The following is a 21,142-nucleotide window of genomic DNA, read 5'->3' as shown; positions in this document are numbered from 1 at the left end:
ATTAATAAAATCTGTGCGTGATCAAATCTGCAAAATTCAAAGCCATAAATGTGGAGGGACGAGTGTGTTTGCTGTGGTTGTGTGCCTTCAACATGTTTCTCACTTATGGTGAACCTATCCTGGGGTTTTCTTGGCATGTTTCTTCAGAGGGGGGTTGCCATGGCCATCCTCTGAGGCTGAGAGAGTGTGACTTGCCAACAGGGTTTCATGGCTCAGCAAGGGTTGGAACCCTGGTTTCCAGAGTCATGATCCAACACTCAAAACTACTAGTGTATACAAGACATAAATGTCTTGGTTTAGACTCGGATCCTGTCTCCAAGATGTAGATGTTACATATGCAAATATTCCAAACTCAATAAAACAAAACATATATATCTATCTATATGGAAAAAAGCCTGCTAACAAATACACTTCATGCCCATTTGTTGTTGTTCTGTGATAACTCTGTACTCTGAAGCCAGGGTTCCTTTGGCTGCCTTGCCTCTGTGGGCTGAGAGAGGGAAGGGAACCCCCCTCTCTCTCTCTTCCCAAGCAGCCAGGAATGTGCAACAACAGGAGAGGAGGGGAAACATCATGGGCTTGTGCTGCTGAGGCCTCCAGTGACTTCCTCCTGCTCCAATCAGGGCCAGCCCTGGGGAGGGCTCTCCAGGCTTTCCTCCAGTCTTTTTGGGGGGCGGGAAGACCTGGGAAAAGAGGAGGAGGAGGGAGGCAGGGAAGGAAGGCAGGGAAGGAGGTGCCTTGTTGCTGCGCCCTGGCTGCTGCTGCTGCTGGCTCAGTCCTTGCTTGGAGCCCTGGCATGGTGTAAGGGAAGGCAAGGCAAAGCAGGAGGGCACCCAGGAAGAGGGAAAAGAAGGCAAGGCATGGCTTGGTGAAGCCCAGGCCTGCTTTTAACCGGAGGAGAAACTTTCCTGAAGGTCCTGCTGGACTCCTTTCGCCTGGGGTGAGTGAGTGCCTTTCCTGGGACGTTTGGCAGACCATGGCAGGGAAGAAAGGGGGAAACACATTGGCTCTGCTGCTTGCTCTCCTTTGGGGTTTCTCTTGCCAGCTCCAAACAGGAACAGGGCTAGAGGAGAAGAAGACAAAAAGAAGAGTCAAATTTGTCTGTTCCTGGCTTGGTTCACCCCCTTCCTTCCTTCCTTCCCCTTTCTTTCGTTTTCTTATCATAATTATTGTATATATTTTATATTCACTTCCTTCCTCTTCCTTCCTTTTTCTTTCTTATCATAATTATTTTATATATTTTATATTCATCCCCTTCCTTCCTTCCTTCCTTCCTTCCTTCCTTCCTTCCTCTTTCTTTCTTTCTTTCTTTTTCTAATCATAATTATTTTATATATTTTATATTCATCCCCTTCCTTCCTTCCTTCCTCTTTCTTTCTTTCTTTTTCTAATCATAATTATTTTATATATTTTCTATTCATCCCCTTCCTTCCTTCCTTCCTTCCTCTTTCTTTCTTTCTTTCTTTCTTTCTTCCTTTTTCTAATCATAATTATTTTATACATTTTATATTCATCCCCTTCCTTCCTTCCTTCCTCTTTCTTTCTTTTTCTAATCATAATTATTTTATATATTTTATATTCACCCCCTTCCTTCCTTCCTTCCTTCCTTCCTTCCTTCCTTCCTTCCATTTTCTCTTTCTTTCTTTCTTTCTTTCTTTCTCTCTCTCTCTCTTTCTTTCTTTCTTTCTTTCTTTTTCTTTCCAATCATAATTGTATTATATTTTGCAATTCTGCAGGTTGTTTGTTTGTTGTTCTTGTGTGACTCCAAGCCATTTGTGACTTATGGCTAGCCTAAGGCGAAATTGTGATAGGGTTTCCTTGGCAAGTTTCTTCAGAGGAGGGTTGCCAGGGCCATCCTTTGAGGCTGAGAGTGTGTGACTGGCCCACGTTTGCCACATGTTTGTGCCCTGGAGCTGCTCTCCTTTAGGTTCCCCCCAGCCAGGTCCAAACAGGGACAGAGCCATAGTTCCTGGTTTGGTTCATCTCCCTTCCATCATTCCTCTTTCTTTCCATAATTATTTTATACTTTGGAATCCTGCAAATTGTTTGTTTGTTTGTTTGTTGTTCTTGTTATTTGTCACTTATGGCTAGCCTCAGGCGAAGCTGTGATAGGGATTTCTTGGCAAGTTTCTTCAGAGGGGGTTTGCCAGGGCCATCCTCTGAGGCTGAGAGAGTGTGACTTGCCCAGGGTTGCCAAACATTTGTGCCCTAGAGCTGCTCTCCTTTGGGTTTCCCTTGGCCAGGTCCAAACAGGAACATGAGTATAACAAAGCAAAGTAAAAATCAATTTGCCTGTTCCTGGGGTGGCTCATCCCTCTCCATGTCCTCTTTCCTTTTCTTTCTTTCTTTTAAATAATAATACTGTAATAATTTTATGTTTTTGAATTCCGCTAGGTTGTTGTTTGGTTGTTGCTGAGTGCCTCCAATCCACGTTTGTCAACAACAAATGCGTACAAAGTGTATTTGTTGTTGCTGGGTGCCTTCAAGTTGTTTCCGACTTGTGGCTAATCTAAGGCGAACCCATCATAGTGTTTGCTTGGCAAGTTTCCTCAGAGGAGGGTTGCCAGGGCCATCCTCTGGGGCTGAGAGAGTGTGACTGGCCCAAGGTCACCCAATGAGTTGATGCCCATGTGAAGATTTTAAACCCCGGTCTCCAGAGTCTTAATCCAACACTCAAACTGCAATACCAGGCAAGATTACATTTTTTACAACAGAGTACACTGCACTACCACCACCATCAAACATGATCGAAAAGCCTTAGGATACAAGTTCACAAAGAACACCAACCAAAGAAACTCATAAAGGGGATGCTTGGCATCTCCTATTCTGCTGGCTTTTCCAGTACCATGCTGCTAAAGGTTTCCAGCCCATTAAACTGCAAAGTTGAGGCTGTGAGTTGAGTTTAGGGTGGAAAAAGAAGGAAGGAAGAAAAAAAAAGTGAGGGGGTGAGAAATCCTTCTTGAGAAGAAGGGCTGGTTGAGAAATGTAACTCGAAGATTGGGGAGGGATTAGCCAAAGGCAAGGAAGACATTTCAAAATCCTACACATTTTGTTTCAAGCAGTCTCTGTGGGTGTCGTGATTTTTTTTAATATGTGTTCATATTTACTAGAAACATGCTAAAAGTAGAAACAGAAAGAGTATGGATGTGAGAAGAGGTCACCAAATAGTTCTGTGGCGGATGCAAATCGCTGCTATTCCAAGAGCAGATGCAACTCAGAATGAGCTGCCAATTTAAAAGCAGAACAAATCAAAACTTCATACTGGTGCGAAATGGGAATGGCATTAGCAAGATTTGTGAAAAGCTTGTTGTGCTTGAGGGAATATGTTTGGCTGTGAGCTTAACATTTCCCAGTGTGAGACACTAGCTGGAAAAAATTATTAGTCCAGTCTAATAAAAGGAGCTAGAAGTTTTACCTAACCTTTCAGTGCAGGGGGAAAACCCAGTTGAACTCACATTGCATGCGCAATGGGGATGGATTTGAAAGCTTCCAATGACCTTTTTCTGGCTCAGTCAGTGATTTTATTGCAGCTACAATAGTGTCTGAAAAGCATGAGGATAACAGTTTAATTAGATTTTGAAGTCATGGCTTTGTTAACTTGTGCTAAGATTGGAAACCTTTCCTGGCAAGTATCCCTAACATGTGTTTATACTATATTTGTTGTAAATCTGGCTTCTCCAAGGCTGCAGTCCTTTACCAGGGAGTTACTTTCATGAAAACACTGGAATTTCTGTGTGCATAGTAAACAGCATCTATGTTTTTTCATTTTTTGGTGGGAAGGGTTGAATATTTCATATGAGCTGTACAAATATGTTGTACATCTTCTTGTGGCATCTCTTTGTATGTTTAATATTATTATGTTTTCTCCTGCTTTTAAACCCTGCCAAGTTTCTGCTGTCTCTGTCCTGGTGAATGTGTAAGGGCTCCGGTGAACACAGAGTTCTTTATATCTTTTCCTGTCTCTGAAACTGGAAGCTGCCATATATTTGGACTAGACATCTGGCGGTTGCTTATTCACAGGAGCAAAACAAACCCACCTTCTTTTGACTAGCAAATACGCCGGGCGGCATCATCTGAGGAAGAGTTGGCAGGGAATAAAATAAAGAGTGGTTGAAATGCTTCTTTGATGTTCAAGCCTATTGGGATGTCAGTTCGCTTTGGTATCTTTAACCTCTGTTTCGAGACATATGCAGTATATGTTCTCATGTATGTGCATGCAAATGGTGGTGAAATTCTTTGATACTTGTACGCTTTGCATTCTTGGAATACATTTTTGGAGACATGTTTACTGCCCTGGGGCACAGTGTGGGATCTGTCAGTAAAATGTTACACACTGAAAAAGTAGAGGAAGAAAATCCTGGGATTAAAAATACAAATATCCTTCATAATGTTTTCTTAGGGTTGCTGTCATTCTCAAGACCTCTAGTCCACACACATGAGGTTGAGAGCATGTGGCATGTGCCAGTTCACCCAGAGGGTTTCCATGAGGAAGAAGGCACTTGAACCTTGGTCTCCCAGTGTCTTAGTCCAACCCTCAACCCACTATACCACAATGGCTGTTTTGTTTTTAACAGCCTAAACTATGATGGCTTTTTTGTTTTTAGCAACCTTTTCCAGTGGAGAATTGAATTCATAGCCCGAGGAGGACTGCGTGGCTCTCCAGCCACTTAACCCACTGAGTCACTACTATAGCATTATAATTGCATATTGTGAATGGGCACAACGATTTGGAGTTTATAGTTGTCCTGGCTCTACTTTGTAGATTCAATTGTCATGATATCACATACTGTATAAAGTGCATAAGACTGGAGAAGTGGAGATCACTTCTCCAGTGAAGAAATAGTGCAGAAGGATTTCTGTGAAGTGATTTGTTGGATTTTTACTTTTATTGGAAATTATGTATTAAATATGTTTTAGGTGTTACTAACGGTTTTCAGTCATGTTTTTTTAAATAATGTATATTTTTTAAGTTTTGTAAACTAATGTTTTAGCTTAATCTGTTTGAAACAATTGCAAGATACTTTAAATTCCATCTTGGGAAAATGGTGGTATATACAGTTTGCCTTCCACATTTGTGGGTTTGATTTTTGCATGTTTGATTATTCACAGATTATTTGCTGTCGCATTTTCAACAGGGACTTCATGCCTCCCAATACTACAAACATGGGGCAAGGCTTGTAAGTTACTATTAAAAATGGCACAGGGTAGCAGTGGAGGTGATGGCATGTCCCAACAGTCACTTGCTTTAGTCTCACAAAGGAATCCTGCTGTCTTGAAAGCATCTGTGGTGGGTTGAATCTCCAGATTGTACCTTTTTGTGTGTGTTAAATATGGTTGGGGAGGCTAGAGTTATTCATGGGTTTTCCTTTTTCATGGGGGTCCTGCTTCCCTAATCCCAGTGAATGTGGAATGCTGACTGTAAATCCACTAAACAAACAAATAAATAATTTTGTGCTAGCTCTTGAGATGGTCTGTAAGGGAGTTATATAAAATTATTAAACATTAGATTTGCATGTGGTTAACATAAATTGTATGGTATGTTATGTACCATATGTACGGTTGGCAGCATGGTAAATTTATTACCAAGAATTAGATTTGGAACTGGTGTGTTGTTGTGAGTTCTTTCATTTGTATTTCAGCTCTGCCCCTTCTTTCAAGTTTTGACCCACCCTGCATTTGCAGTGTAATAATAATAATAGTTCTGAGTCTTTAAAAACTTGGTTGAATGTCTTTTTGACTCCATCCTGCTATCTTTTAAATGTTTACTCAGTGTCTGTATGTACAGTATTCTAATTCTTAAAAATACCCCAGCTGCTACAATTTAAAGGAAAAATTGAATGGCATAATCCATCATTACCCTACTAATAGGTCTTAATGCACTGATCATAGTAGGCTCTACTATTGGGTCTTATGCATTGGTCAGTGATTCACATTGTTGTCATTCTCCCAGGTGCTTAGCACTAGAATGGCCATGGCATATTGTGCAGCATGTTGACCTTTCTGGAACAACAGCTGCAACATAAAATGGTTTATTTTCAAGTAGTGTGTGCATGAGAGACAGGGGCCAAAAAGGGATGGTAATGAAACTTTGGACTTCAACTTTGTTTGGCTGGAAACCTGAAGCTACTTTTCAAACGTCACATAAGCTGTTGCAGTATGTCCGTGTGGTTTGTGATGTTCTTCATAAGTGATTTTTCCTATTTTAAAGGATAGCTTAATGCATTTTTATAAACTTGTACAGGGAGTGACTGACTCAGGTTTACCTCTTTTTTTTGAATCTGCAGACAAGTTTTAATGTATTATGAAGATTCAGCATTGCTAATTCTTTTCCTCTAGCCTTGGCAGTAAAATATGCATTGCAAACTGTTGGATGTGGCACATATAAGAGGGCAGAGGTGATTGACAAAACAAGCATCTCCGCACCTAAAATCTTAACTCGGCAGCAAAGGCACTGGAAGTGAAAAAATTCTAAACAGTGGAATAGATCTGAAGACAAGGAGAGTTGATGTATCTAAATGTGTATAGTACATTCCTAACATGTGAGCACAGGGATGGGCTACTGTGGTCTTGTAGATGATTTTGGACTTCAGCTCCCATAATCCATCACCATTGTTCTGCTGGCTAGGGCTGGAGGGAGCACGGCTGGCCTTGACTGTTATAGCACCATCACAGAAGGCCAAGCAGGGTGAGGATATGAAGATGGGATCAGGTCAGCTACTTGAAAACAGGAAGCATATTTAGCTGACCCACAAGTTGTGTCCCCTTTTCTTTTTTGGCCAAGTGAATAATTTTCAGCAGTGGGGGTACTGTATATATGTAGAAATCAAAGCATTGAACTTCATGGTAAAGTTGCCATGACAGAAAAGCTTATCCTTGACATTGGCCCTGTGTTGATCCATATCCCATTAACAGGGAGTTGCCTATGATTGATGATGTGTAGCTTAAACGTTTCTTTGTGCATGGAGAAATACAGCACCCTCCAACCAAGAAAGAGCAAACCTTTTACCCCGCACCCATTGAAGTCATGAGCAGTGGCCAAGTTGCAAAGAGTTTTGTAGTGGCTGAAAGTCTGCTGTAGTTGTTGGCAGATGTTTTGGAAAAGGTGGCAAGGGCAGCACTATAAAAACAGCAGGAACTGCAGCAAATTAGTGGTCTATTTAAAATAGTGGCGGGAGTTTTGCATCCCTCCAGATATTGTGGGGCTGCATTTCCCAGCATGCTTTGCCATTGGATATGCTGGCTAGGTCTGATGGGAGTTGCAGTCCAACATCATCTGGAAGGCTGTATGATTCCTGCCCCAGCTCTAAAAAATGTATGCAATTGCTGTTTGTGCTTCAGATCATATAAGTACCAGAGAAGTAGCAACTGCTTTGGGTATCTCTTGCACAAAGATCACCAGGAGATTTTAGGTATAGCACCTCTGAAGCAAAAACAATGAGATAGCTAATTTATATACAGTCATCCCTCTGTATTCACAGATTCCTTATCCACAGCTTGAAAATATATTTTTAAAAAATGTAAATTCCAAAAAGCAAACCTTGATTTTACTGTTTTATATGAGGGGCACCATTTTACTGTGTCACTGTATTTAATGAGACTTGAGCACCCATGGATTTTGGTATCTATGGGGATCCTGGAATCAAACTCCAGCAGATACTAAAGGTCTACCATAATTAACTTCTGAACCCATAGCAAGTTTGGTATAAAGCAGTGGTCATCCCAGAAAGTGAGAAGCACAGGAGGGTTGGGGAAGTGTAAAGGATGGAAACTGACTAAATAAGATTAATGGCTTTGGATAACCTGTTATCCTAGCCAAAACCAAGGGCCCGTTCACACTGCCCAATTATAGTGCTACCTTTCATTTGAATTGTCATGGCAACATCCTGTGGAATTCTGGGATATTCTATATTTTGATTGTGAAGTAAAGGGTTTGTAGGTTTGGGACATGTGAGGAAGGGAGTTTAAGTGACTATAATGTGAAATGCAGACCCTAGTCAAAATAGTTAAATTACTGAAGTTATTAAAAAATCTTAAAATCTAATGGATTGGATCCAGATTTATGTGGAATGTAATCATTGAAATCAATGAAGTTTCATTTAGTAATGACTTCAGAGTTTGATTTCAATAGGTCTTCACTATTGTTGATGCTGTGTGCCTTCAAGTAATTTCCAACATATGGTGACCTTAAGGTGAACCTATCATGGGGTTTTCTGGGTTGAGAATGTGTGACTAATCCAAGATGACCCAGTGGGTTTGCATGGCCTAGCTGGGAACTTGAAACCTGGTCTTCAGAGTTGTTGTTTAACACTCAGATGACTATACTATCCTGGCTGTCACACCATGCTGGCTCTCACACCAGTCTTTAGTTCTTTGTGGGTTTTTCGGGCTATGTGGTCATGTTCTAGAAGAGTTTCTTCCTGACATTTCGCCAGCATCTGTGGCTGGCATCTTCAGAGAGGCATCTTACGCTAGACTTCTCTAAGTATGATTAAGTCTGGATCTAGCTAGTGTAAATGTGGATGAAGTTCTGATTAACTATCCCTCTATAGTTTTTTTTTTGTGGGTTTTTTGGGCTATGTGGCCATGTTCCAGAAAAGTTTCTTTCTGACGTTTTGCCAGCATCTGTGGCTGGCGTCTTCAGAGATGCTGGCAAAACGTCAGGAAGAAACTTTTCTGGAATATGGCCACATAGCCCGAAAAATCCACAAAAAACTATGGATGCTGGCCATGAAAGCCTTTGACTATCCCTCTGTAGTTTGTCCTCCATTACTAGAGAATTGTAAGCCAGGAACTAATTTGGGAAGGATGTGGAATAGACTTGTAGTGTACATGTTACCACTTAGGCTTCTGTAAGTTAAACGGAAAGGACTCACTGTCTCCTTCTTTCAAGGAAATTTGCAGGTTTTGTCAAATGGCTTGGAATAAAGTTCTTTCAACATTTAATCTTTGAGAGACCACCCAAACGGCTGGCCCTCCCTCACATTGGGCATAGACTAGTAGCCTGCCTGAAAGAAGGATTCTGTCAGCCTCCTCCTTCTCAGAGGAATGAGAGTCACTTCTTCCAAAATCAACTTTCCCTACTCCTTCTGGAAAAGAAGTGACATAGTTAAACAGCTGTAAAGGTTTGCCAGTTGTGGATGGAATTTTTTATATTTTGAAACGTTTAATTTTCTTGGTAGGCAAGTATAGAGTTTGTGATGACAGCTATGTTGTGGGTTTTAAAGTATGGACACAGTACTACTGCATTTTGGCCTGTTACAGACAGCCAAAATAAAGCTGCTTTGAGTCACTTTGGAGATATGGTATTTCAATGATGCATGAGTCCTAAGAGTCTGGAAGCTTCACCAAAGCTGCACTCCAGTCCTTAGGACCAGAGCGTGGCTTTGGTGCGGCCTTTGGACTCTTAGGATGCATGTATCATTGAAATACCATACCTCCAAAGTGACTCGAAGCAGCTTTATTTTGGCTGTCTGTAACAGGCCATTGATTTTCAACTTCCAGCTCCAGAAAACCTCATGATAGGTTTGCTTTAGGGTTGCCTTAAGCCGGAAACAACTTGAAGGCACACGATAGCAGCAAACTGAGTCCTGTGTTTGAGTGCTAGTTTTTTGAAACAATAATCCTGGCAAGTCATAAACAACAACAACAACAACAAAAAAACAAAGTTGGCATGAAGGATTCTAGCCTAAGGACTATTTCACACTACACAATTATCATGCCATGTATGATTCTACTTTAATTGCTGTGGTTCCATCCTACGGAATCCTAGGATCTGCAGTTTGTTGATGCTATGGTGTGCCTTCAGGTTGTTTCTGTATTATGACGACCCTAAGATGAACCTATTATGGGATTTTCTTGGCAAGATTTGTTCAGAGGAGATTTGCCTTTGCCTTCTTGTTAGGCTAAGAGAGTGTGACTTGCTCAAGGTCAGTCCTTGGCCAAGCAGGGATTCAAACCCTGTGTCAGCACAACACTGCCTCCACTGTGCTGGCTTTCATTTGCAGTTCAGGGAGGGGAATTGGAATTCTTAACCAGAGAGCTCTAGTGCATCATGCTAAACTGCAGTTCTCAGAATTACCTAGGGGATCTCACTGATGGCACTTAAAATAGAATCAGAGTGTTGTTATTGTGTAGTGTGAAAGGACTAGTATGATGAATTTTCCATTAGGAGAGACAATTTTATTTGGTGCACTACACTTCTGTGTGAATTTCCATATATGATCTAACGTTGTACAGAACCTGACACCTTCCAGAAGTTTTGGACCTCAATTCCCATCAATTCCAATCAGCACATCCGATGGTCAGGGACACTAGGAACCATAATCTAGGCACCAGGTCATTAGGTTGAGAAGGTTGGTATAGAGTTTTACTGCTTCTGTAAGGTTGTTACCTTAAATGCTTGGGGCTTGTAGAGTCTCCACTGCCAGCAGCAATCTAGATTTAATTAACATAACATATGCAGGAACTAAGCACCAGCTATACTGGTAATAACTGATAGAGATTCCAGGCATGGGGAAATACATGACTGTTTTATTAGAAGAAATATAAAAGAACACACACATATGTTGGCCACTTTAAGGAGATAATGTCTGTGAGATTGTTAAAGTTTCCCAGTTGGTTGGTGGGAAAACTAATCCCTGTTTGCTTGTACAGAGGGTAAATTTAGCAGTTACAGTATTGTCCGTTAATGATGAACATGAAACATACTCCTTTTTTCCTATGAGTCAGTGGAAGTCATGCATCTTAGCAGGGCAAATACTGCTCTCCATTTTCATTGCATTAGTCCTATAAGGCAGATTTTGCACTATAATTAACACATGTTAATATTGTGGTTGGGGTCTAGAGGTTAGCTTGTAGTATTTTGTTCCACATTAAACATATTTACAAATCTAAATATCAGTGGTGCTTTGATCTCTTTTCCAAGAGATTAAACACTCTTTGGTTGACAAGATTGATTCTTGCATGTTGGGTCATAAAGAACTACGTATCAGTTTCTGTGTAGTTTATCTGCAGTTATTAATAAAGCATCAAAATATCAGAGATGAAACTGTACTTGCTGTGCCAAGTCCTGTGTTTCTGAAACTATATAGCACAAGTTGGCTTTCAGAGATTGTGTTGTGCCTGTAATCTTAGAATGGAAAGGTGGGTGAAATTGTTTATAGCTTCAGTTGTAAATGGGTGGGCAATGTGTGGCTCTCCAGTAATGCTGGACCGCTGCTCCCATCATCTGTAGCCCTAATAGGCAGCTATGGTGGAGGATGGGAGTGGCAGTCCTGCAACATCTGGTGGGGGCCAGGTTTCTCACCCCTTCTATAGGTGTATGGTTTGAAAATTGATTGCACCAGTGAGTCACTAGCAGAGTTGGCGTTTCATTGGAGAACTTCTTGCTAAATTCACAGGTCTACTTGGAAAACGTACCTTCTCATATCACTCCTTAGTTTTTCTTCATTTCTTTTTTGGAATATGCTTCATCTATTGATGAAGCCTCAACCAGCAGCAAGCAGGGGCTCTCATTTCTGGGACGCAGTCTATCTACATTTGGCTCATGGATCCCACTTTTGTGGCTTCTAATATCCCCATTAGCATGCCAAAGCCCACAAACTTTTTTTTTTAAAAAAACATAGTTTAGTTTTGTACTCCCAGTGCTAAAAACATGTGGAAATTCCCCACAAGAACCCATTATCACCCAAATGCTCCTTTCCCCTCTGCACTAGCTCTCAGAATGTCAACAGAAAGTGAGGTGTATGGAGGTAAAAATGGAAGTATTTGGCTTTGCTGTGGGGTCCATCTTGCAGGAAAAGTGGACCCTGGTCCAAGTACAGTTACAGATCCTGACTTAGATCACGAAGTTCTAGTTTAAAAAAAAAAGACTCTGGAAGGCAGAGGTTTGTTCACCCTGTTTTGGAGTATCAAAGGGTAGTTCATGTGATGTGCTGGTAAAAATTGATATTTCAAACATGTTGTTTGTTGTTCTTTGCTATTGTTTAAATAAAGCACAATAATTTTATTTTATTTTTGTTAAAAAAAGAAACCTTGTCCACCTACTGTCTTTGCTGACGAAACTCAGAAATTGAATACAGTTTGGAAATCTGAGTGTGTTCCCCATCTGCTTCCAGCCCCAACGCCAGTGATGGTACCCTCCTGGTTATTGCAGATTGCACAGTAGAGGTTAGCAAAAATAGCCCCGTGCATCTTGGGACAGTACTTTGGAGAAAATGAGAATCCTGTGGCAAAATGATCTTGTGCTGTTTAAACATGATCAATAAGCTCCCAGCTATGTAGGTGAATACAGACTCTGCTTTGATTTATGAAGGCACCCCGCCACAGCATGCCCTTCTCATAAAGGTGGTATGCATCTCAAAAAGAAAGGGGGGGGGCAGAGCAAGGCAGAGACCCTCAAGACTGTCTTTTCTCTTCACCCCTCCTGTGATGTTGACCTCATTTCCAAACTTCAAAGTAAAATTCAAAGTCTGTTGCTCTTTTAAGCCTACACAGTTATTGGGTGACCTAGTTCTGTCCTGCAGTTTTATGAAACGGGAGTGTGATTTTTAACCCCCCTTTCTTGTGGAAAAGCAACAATTACTTTCAGGGTGTCAAATGGATGTCACCTAAGACCTCTTTGTTTTTTTAATGAGGCAAAAGTGGGATGCAGACTAAATGATTTCTCACTCTGCTGTTTACAGACAAGCTCTGTGACATGACTCTCTTTGAATAAAACAGAATCAGAATAAATAATATAATTTGCTATCATAGTGATGGTAGCCTAGACCGTGTAACCTGGACTTTCTGCAGGAACCTTGCTCAGAAGTGGAAGGAAGGTTTTGTCCTCACTTGACCTGTCTCTCTTTTTTCCTGTGAAGTCCACCATTTGCTTCTTTATGGAGGCTACCATTTGCTTCAAACTACACCTGCTGAAATTTCATCTTATGCATAGCTAAAGACGGTGAAGAGGTGTTTCTTTTTCTATGTCCAGAAGCTGCTGTGAGCATCACTGGTACGGAGGTTAAATGTGCTTCTAAACCTTGTGCCCTTCTTAGATCTGAAGGATTTCACAGAATCCCCTAAGCATTGGCCATGCTGACTAGGGTTCCTGAAGTTAAAGGTCAGTAACATCTGGGGACCTAGTTTGAAAATATCTGAGCTAGAGTACAGATCTGGACAATTCTCAGGGGCTAGGGTCAGCAGGGGACCATAAAGGGCTGCACACTCCAGATATACAGTTACAGTGGTCCCTCCACATTTGCTGGGGTTAGGGGTGACCCCCATGAATGTGGAAAAACTGCAAATTAAAAAAAAAAACTTACAGTGGTACCTCGGGATACGAAATACCCAGGTTACGAAATTTTCGGGATACGAAAAAATCCCATAGGGAATTATTGTTTCGGGTTACGAATGTTTTTTCGGGTTACGAAAAAACTTTTGGTGCTTTTTTTCGGCTTTTTCGCACGGAATCGCGGCTTTTCCCCATTAGCGCCTATGGCAATTCGGCTTACGAAGGCTTTTCGGGTTACGAAAGCGGCCGCGTTACGAATTAATTTCGTAACCCGAGGCACCACTGTATTCTTTTTACCTAAGAGAACACCTCTCTAGGAATCTCCAGGTCCTCCAGTGCAACTCTGGTTAACATCTGCCAAATTCTGATCATAGAATCATGCTGTAGGAATTACAAATGCCTATAGAATTGTTTTCTTTGGGAATGTCTAGGTTCTCCAGCACAATTCTATGGTCCGGAGTTGCTCTGGATGACCTAGAGATTCCTAGAGAGAACTGCAAAGAATTGAATCCACAAAACTCAAAGCCGCAAATGTGGAGGGCCAACTATATTTTGAAAATATGCCCCCATTTAACCCCCCCCCCCGGGTACCCTAAGTGATGTGGGGAGCAATGTTTCACATACTTTTGGCCCTCTCAGGGGCATTTTAGATTCAGGAGAGGTCTTTTTTTTCTAACAGGAGGTGACTCTGGAAGCCACTTCATGTTGGATAAAAGTCCTGTGCCCACCCCACCTGTCGTAGGTATTAGTTCATTCAGGCTGTGGTGCATTTTGAACAATCATATGTCAGTTTTTAATGCAACAGTCTTACCTTGTTTCACACTCTCCTTGTATATCTTAGCCAGTGAACATGGTGCAACCTTTGTGCATAAAAAATGGCAGTCATTTTCTTTCTTTTGTATTTTCCTTTCCTTCCTAAAGCAGTAGAATGGGATTTTTAAAAAAACCCTTCTCCTTAATAAAAATACTTGTATTTTCCCCACAGAAAATGAACCTATTAATGGATGTTTCTAAGTACATTTTTCATTGGTTCTTAGCATCTTACTTCCTTGGTTCATGCTCATTGTTGGTATATTCTATTTTCTTTTTATCACCCTCCTCTCTCTGGCAAAAATGAAAATTAAACTTCATAATGTCATTTTTGCCAATATCACCTGTGGGTTTATGTGCATACAGACTTCATGTGGACTGCACAAGAATTAGCTTATCAGCCTTATTTATTTTATTATTTTTAGCTGTAACTCTGCTGGGCCTGTGATGCAGGAGTGTTCAAAGTAATGCTCAGAACACATCAAGAGGATGGTGATGGTACCTGGATGCATTGGCTAGCTGGTTCCCTGCTGCAGTTGTGTGTTTAGGAATCCTAAGGAATGGTGATGAATGTCCCAAGAATATATGAAAACTTCCTTTCCTGGAAAGAAATCCAGATTACCACAGAATACCCCCTCAGTGGAGGCATTCCATGTACATATGCCCCCTTCTCATGGTTGTTAATTGGTCTGTATGTACAGTGGACCCTTGGTATCTACTGGGGTTTGGTTCCAGGACCCCACTTGGGTACCAAGTCCTATTAAATACAATGGTGCAGCAAAAATGTTTGTCTTATATAAAATTGCAAAATCAAGGTTTGCTTTTGGAAATTCATATATGTTTTTAATATTTTCAAACCATGGATGGTTGAAACTGTAGATAAAGAACCTGTGGATACAGAGGGCTGACTAATTGGCAAGGTGATATCTATGTGGACATACAATCCCTTGTATAGAAATTTGTTTATACATATACACCCTGAACTATCATTCCTACTTACTCTTGCACTAAGAAACGTGGCCTTGATAGATGTGGATGAACTAAAGCAGTTTGGTTTACCCTACATTATGCAAAAGAGAACAAACAAACAAAAATCCACTTAAATTGACCCACCCGTTTGAGATCATGTCACAAACATACCACTCTCTCATTCATAGAGCTAGAGAGTGAGGTGGGCAGGGGGAGAGTGCAGAGCTGTATTGGAGTGATCGTGACTTCTCAATAAATGGAAATGGAAGACTGTTTCTTGAATTGAACTTGAACTGTTCCAGGAAAAATGAGTAAACTAGTAAGAAATCAGCCAGGCTAATTTGACCTCTATTCACCTCTTAGTGGTTAAGATTTTCCAGCAACAAAAGCATACTGGATGGTATTGGAAATTGAAAACAGCATTCACACAGGAGTAATCCCTGTTTAAATGTCTTGGGCCCCAAACAGACAGGCCAAAATAAAGATGCTTTGAGTCACTTCAGAGGTATGCTGTTTATATAATGCATGCGTACTAAGAGCCCAGAAGCCGCAACAAAGCCACAATCCAGTCCTAAGGATTGGAGTGCAGCTTTGGCACAGCTTCCGGACTCTTAGTATGCATGCATCATTTAAACAGCATATCTCCAAAGTGACTCAAAGCAGCTTTATTTTGGCCTGTCTTTATGGTGCCATATTCAGCCTTCACTACACAAAAGCCCACGTGATGTTTCTATAGTTTATCTGAGTCATGTGCTGTTCTTGTACTGCTTTCCCCTACCTGACTGAGTAACAAAGGAACAGAGCAACAATAACAAATTAATTTGGTGGAGTTGTAGGAAGGAGGCTAATTTTAACATGGATCTGACCAGTAGAGGCATGTTCAGGTAGTAAATATGGTTCAGTAAAATATATGAATTTCTGTTTATTGGGAGAAGGCTTTCAGAACTGGAGGTCTTATTTTCATCTTTATACGCCTTTGTAAGTGTAATGAGCAGAATAAATGTTATGCTCCTTCAAGGTGACTGTCATTTATGTCAACCCTATTCTAGGCTTTTTTTGGCAAGATTGAGTCAAAGGAGGTTTGCCATTGCCTTCCTCTTAGGCTGAGAGAGAGTGACTTGCCCAAGTCAATTTCCATAGTGGAGCAGGAATTTGAACTCTAGTCACTGGAAGTCTTAGTGCACATTCAAACTTCTACACCACATTGTCTATATTATATTAATAAATGCTTGAACAGAGATTTGTGTTTGGTGAATTAACTGCATGAGAAATGTGTACTTATCAGAAGAGGTGAAACAATATGACAAAGCTTTTGCGCGTTTTCCTTTATCACTATTGCAGTCCTAAATGTAGTGGCACACTGAAAGTGAGTGGCGTGGCTCCTGGGGAGTTTGCAGGGATGGGGAAAAGTTGCTCACATCCAATATAAAAGAACTATGACTATGTATTACGTAAAGGTAACACTCCTGTGTTCAGTAGAGTTCTTCTCTGCTATGTATGTGCAGAACTGAAAAAGTGATAGCATGAAAAAGTGATAGCATTGATGATAGTGAGACTTGGATATTGCAGTAGAACTTATTCCATCATGTTATGAACCATGTTATGATGCCTTAGAGGAGGTGTGAGCAAAGTGCAGGCTATGGGTTGTATGTAGCCCCTGAAACCCCCAATGTCCCCCCAAAGCCCTTCCATACCAGCTCTAAAATTATAAAATAATTGGCATGATTTTGGGGCAGTTTGTGCCCCAGAACCACACAGAAAGTCCTCAGATACTTTAAAACAAATAAAATGTCCCCGCCCATACCCTGAACCACTACAGAATCCTGTTACTCCAAAAACAGCTCCAATTTTGTCTACAGTCCTTCTCAACAGGAAGTGATGCACTTCTTGTCACTATTTTGAGAGGTACTGCAGAGGAAAACAGGTATGTGTGATCTTTTAGGCACTGGAGGGGAAAAATTGGCCCCTGGCCCTTGCATTAGAGAGTGCTTGAACTGAATTTAAAGAAATCTGGGTTCATTCCCTCACCAGCTCCTCCATGATGCTCTCTGGAAAAAATCTTCAGCCAGATATTATTCTCCACCAGTCACTATTTTTCATTAGTCACTATAAACCTAGCCTCAGTATCTGACTGAAGATTTTTCCCTGTGGGCATCATGGAGGGACTGGTGAGGGAATGAACCCAGATTTCTTTAAATTCAATTCAAGCACACAAAGGATCAACAACAATGCAGGGACCAGGGGCCAATTGTTCTTGTGAGGATAAAATGAAAGCAAACCAAGGACCATATCAGGCTGAACATGGGAATCTTTTGTTATCATACCATTGTTTTGTTAGGTCAGTAATGACTTATCTGAAAATATGCATATGCTCCAGTTACCATAGTTCATTGAATTGCTTTAGTTAGGTACTCTGATCTTACTTAGCTACCTGTTTAAGTCAGTGAATTGGCTCTGATTTGAAAGCTGTAGTGGTGGAGCATATGTGTGTCCTTTCCACAGTGGTATACTTTGAGTTTTTGATACCTTCAGAAATAGGCCTCTTTGACTGGCATAATGACATGATTGCAAAGGTTTTACTCAGTTGTGAAGACTCTGTGGTTCTGTGAATTAAGTGGTTCCCTTCTTCCTCAAATGAGGAAGCTGTCTGGTATTTTTGGTTTGTCTCTGACAAGGGAGGGTGACTGTCTGCTTTATATTTCTTTTTCCAAAATGTAAAGGGGAAAAGTGCTCATTGCTGCTGTCATACTCTATTTTTTGCTGAAGGCTGGGATTTTCCACAAATGACTCTGTCATCCTGCTGGATTTGTGGTTCTCTGCCTGTGCTGGGCATTGTTTCTACTCTGGTTAGATCTTCTTCCCTTACACTTGTAGTTTCCCAAGTGCTCTGTTAATTGGGAACATGCGACTTGGAGAAGCAGACTGCAAAGGATATGTTCTTGATAAATGCCCAGATGAATCCAAACCAACTGCTGCGAAGTTAATTGTGTCAAAGAGAGATCCTTTCTGCAAAACAAAATGCAGCTGTACACGCATTCCCTTTCCCTGGGGTGTATTCATGCAAAAGGTTTATCCATAATTAAGCAATTTCTGGAAATACTTCCCAGATTGTACTGAGAAGCAAAATAATGACTTGCAATGTTCAAAAAGACAATGGAATGCTTCACACTTGAGGAAAGCACTTGTATTTACTGTGGTTACACTGGTTTTAACCATGTGTCAAAGGTAAAGAGGCATTTCTAAGTGGGCATGTGTCTCAGAGTTATGGCTGATTTCAGTTCCTTGGCATGTGTCCCTAAACATTTTGAAACACATGTTTTCCTCTCACAATGTATATGTCAGTAACAACAACCACCTGTGTATGCCGCTCCCATGGTGAATACAACTGCCATATGAAGTGCTTGGGAGGATGTGCTGTAGTTTAATAGCCATGTGTTAATTATACTGCACATCTGAACCTGTTCAGAATTGATTTAACTGTCATGATTCCCAGTCAGATAGAACATGGGACAGTACTGCAAAGAGAAAAAATCATGACACTTTCTGATTTGTTCTCCTGTTACAATATAATGCAGCATAAAAGGTAAGAGGGTACAGAGTGTTGGTTCTGTCTAGAGCAGGGCACACTCCAGAGCTCAGGAGCATGGAGTGTTTTTCTGAGCATTTCATGCAGCAATCATGTTCACCAGTGGTATGGCATTACACTAGTATTTACCTTGTTTGAAATGACCACCCCTTACAGCCCAGTTAGTGGTCAGAAATAACTTCTAGAAGGCTACACTGCCCTAATTTGAGCTTCAGGAGGCAGGCATCATAACCACTGTTACTCTAACTGGAAATGACAGCATGTTACTTTTGATCACCTCTTGGATTTTGGGGGGATGATGGCTGTTTTGGCACGTGGAAACAGCTGCCGTTTTACCCTGAAAATGTCAATGCACATCTAATTTTCTGGCACAGGGGACAGACAGTGTGGTTCAGAGATAGGTTAAATTGCATGTAGTTTCTCTTGACATTAATAGGGATTCAAAGAAAATGTGCTTTGGATGAAAGGGTAGCCTTCAAAGGACACCCCTTATCTTGAGATACTTCATTACAGTAGCATAGGAAGGAGAATCTGCCAGTTCTCCTGGCTGTGAAAATTGCTTAAAGGAAAAGGATATGTTTGTGGATAAGACAGTGTGAAGCTTAAAGACAGCTGTACATGAGAAAAATGTACCGCTACCTTAATTTCTTTTGATTTTGTCATCTCTTCTATTAGTATTTTTTTAAAAAATCTCTAAATGTTTCTGAAACTAGAAGAGTTTCTGTCACTAAAGGATACATTGCATCTCTTCCTTTCAGCTTTTTCCTTATTATGGATGTTGTATGATTAACTCGTTGATAAATTTAATCTTTATTGTTCAGATTTTGCTTCAATAATAGCAGGTGTGTGCATATAAAATGGCTTTGCACCAGGTGCCTCCAGATGTAATTTTGCCTGAGCTTATCGTGAAGATTTGAGATAATACAATTGGCTTCTCATTTCATGGTGGTCCTGATAAACATCCTACTTTAGGTAGCTTTGTTCCACAGAGATAACTTAATAGCTTTTGCTCTGTGGTCTGATGGGTCTGAAGTGAATGATCTATGGGAACATATCTGTTTTACTATGAGACTGCCGCAGTAGAGTTGAGTAACGATTGTTTCTTTAGTCATGCTCCCTTTCAGGGTGCTTGAATTGTCTTGGAAGTGTCCCTTAAAAAAGAGCAACACTACACTACTTTAGAAGTTTAATGGGGAAGGACAACTGTTTACAGGGCATTCCAGGCACAACGCAATGACAGTGGAACTGCTGCAACATTCTTCTTAATCCAAAGGTGATCAAACTGTGGTCCCTGAGACGCCATGTGGCCCCCAGGGAACTTGTGTGGTCCAGATTGTACTGGACCTTTATGGCTTGGAGTATGTATGCAATCCAGACAATTTTCCGTGAGGCTGATTCAATTAGTCCTGTCTGAACAGTTCCCAGCATGTGAACCTCAGTAGCGTTTAATTTGTCCATCATGTCTAATTTTGAGTTATTCCTTCAAATCTTAAAACTGGTTGAAATGAAATGGAAATACCGTGAGGTTAAAACAGCTAGCCTGCTATAGTAGTGGAATAGTTGTTGCATGAACATTTTTTTACTGTAATAAAATCCCCTTTAGGGGAGAGCAGAATATGACAACCCCACTTGTGTGTGTTTGTTATGACAACTCTGTCTGAACACTTCTAATCAAATCCAGATTTAAGCTGTTGTATACGCTACATATAAGTCAAACTTCTGTGAAATGGACCGATAACTAGAAGAAAACCTGAACAATCAGTTACCCATATATATTTGTGAGGAGTTTTTTTTGGGAAGCCAGTTCTACCTGATATTAAAATCAGTTGAGTTACACTTTAAAAAAAAAATCCTTGGTAGACATAATGGATCAGTTTCCTGTTTTGATGAATAGCATAATTACAGTAAACTATAATACTGCATGATAGTACAAAAGCTTGAACCAGGTATCCCAAAATCTGACGTTAATTGTAGCTTTGCCAAAGAGTACATCGAAGCGACCAGAAAACATGTTTCCTTCTGTTTTGCTCTCCTGTCTGCCTACAAATACTTATATTTGTTGTTTTGGCAAGTTTACTACCTGAAAAGCAGCGGTGAAGGGTGGGAAACTTGCAACTTTATAAAACATCCTTGCAACCAGTCCAGAAAAACCACTAGGTCGCAAAATTTTAATAGCTTATCTGTTCATACATACCTGTACTGTCAAGAACCTATTGAGGGTGGAGTGAGAGAAGAACCACATTCTTCCAGTATGTAAAAACATTCTGGTCCCTTGCTAGGAGGCTGTTTGCTGACTTGAAGGTGATTAACAACAACAACAAGCTAGGCAATTGCTTCTTGTCAACTCCAATTTGCTGAAAGGGGTAGATGGAATGCTTGTGAAAATAATCATATATAAGGAGTGCATAGTTGCCTATCATTAAGGCTTGCTGAATTACTACTGTGTATACTAATGTATAAGTCTAGAAATTTTAGTCAAAAAATTGACCCCCCAAACCAGTCAA

General features: G+C 40.7%; 1 protein-coding gene across 10 annotated transcripts in view; it reads left to right on the top strand.

Moving 5' to 3' along the window:
* The first annotated feature begins 707 nt into the window (after nucleotides 1-707).
* Nucleotides 708-21,142, top strand: part of PPFIBP1 (PPFIA binding protein 1) — a 133,563-nt gene continuing 113,128 nt past the window's right edge. For all 10 annotated transcript variants that reach the window (XM_042467161.1, XM_042467158.1, XM_042467160.1 and 7 more), the window contains exon 1: nucleotides 708-940. The gene's annotated coding sequence lies outside the window, so the exon portion shown is untranslated. The remainder of the gene's footprint in view (nucleotides 941-21,142) is intronic.

The sequence above is a fragment of the Sceloporus undulatus genome, chromosome 5 (genome assembly GCF_019175285.1).
Source record: "Sceloporus undulatus isolate JIND9_A2432 ecotype Alabama chromosome 5, SceUnd_v1.1, whole genome shotgun sequence".
Taxonomy (NCBI): Eukaryota; Metazoa; Chordata; class Lepidosauria; order Squamata; family Phrynosomatidae; genus Sceloporus; species Sceloporus undulatus.
Note: the sequence above shows the minus strand (reverse complement) of the source record. Positions and strands in the feature narration are given on the sequence as shown.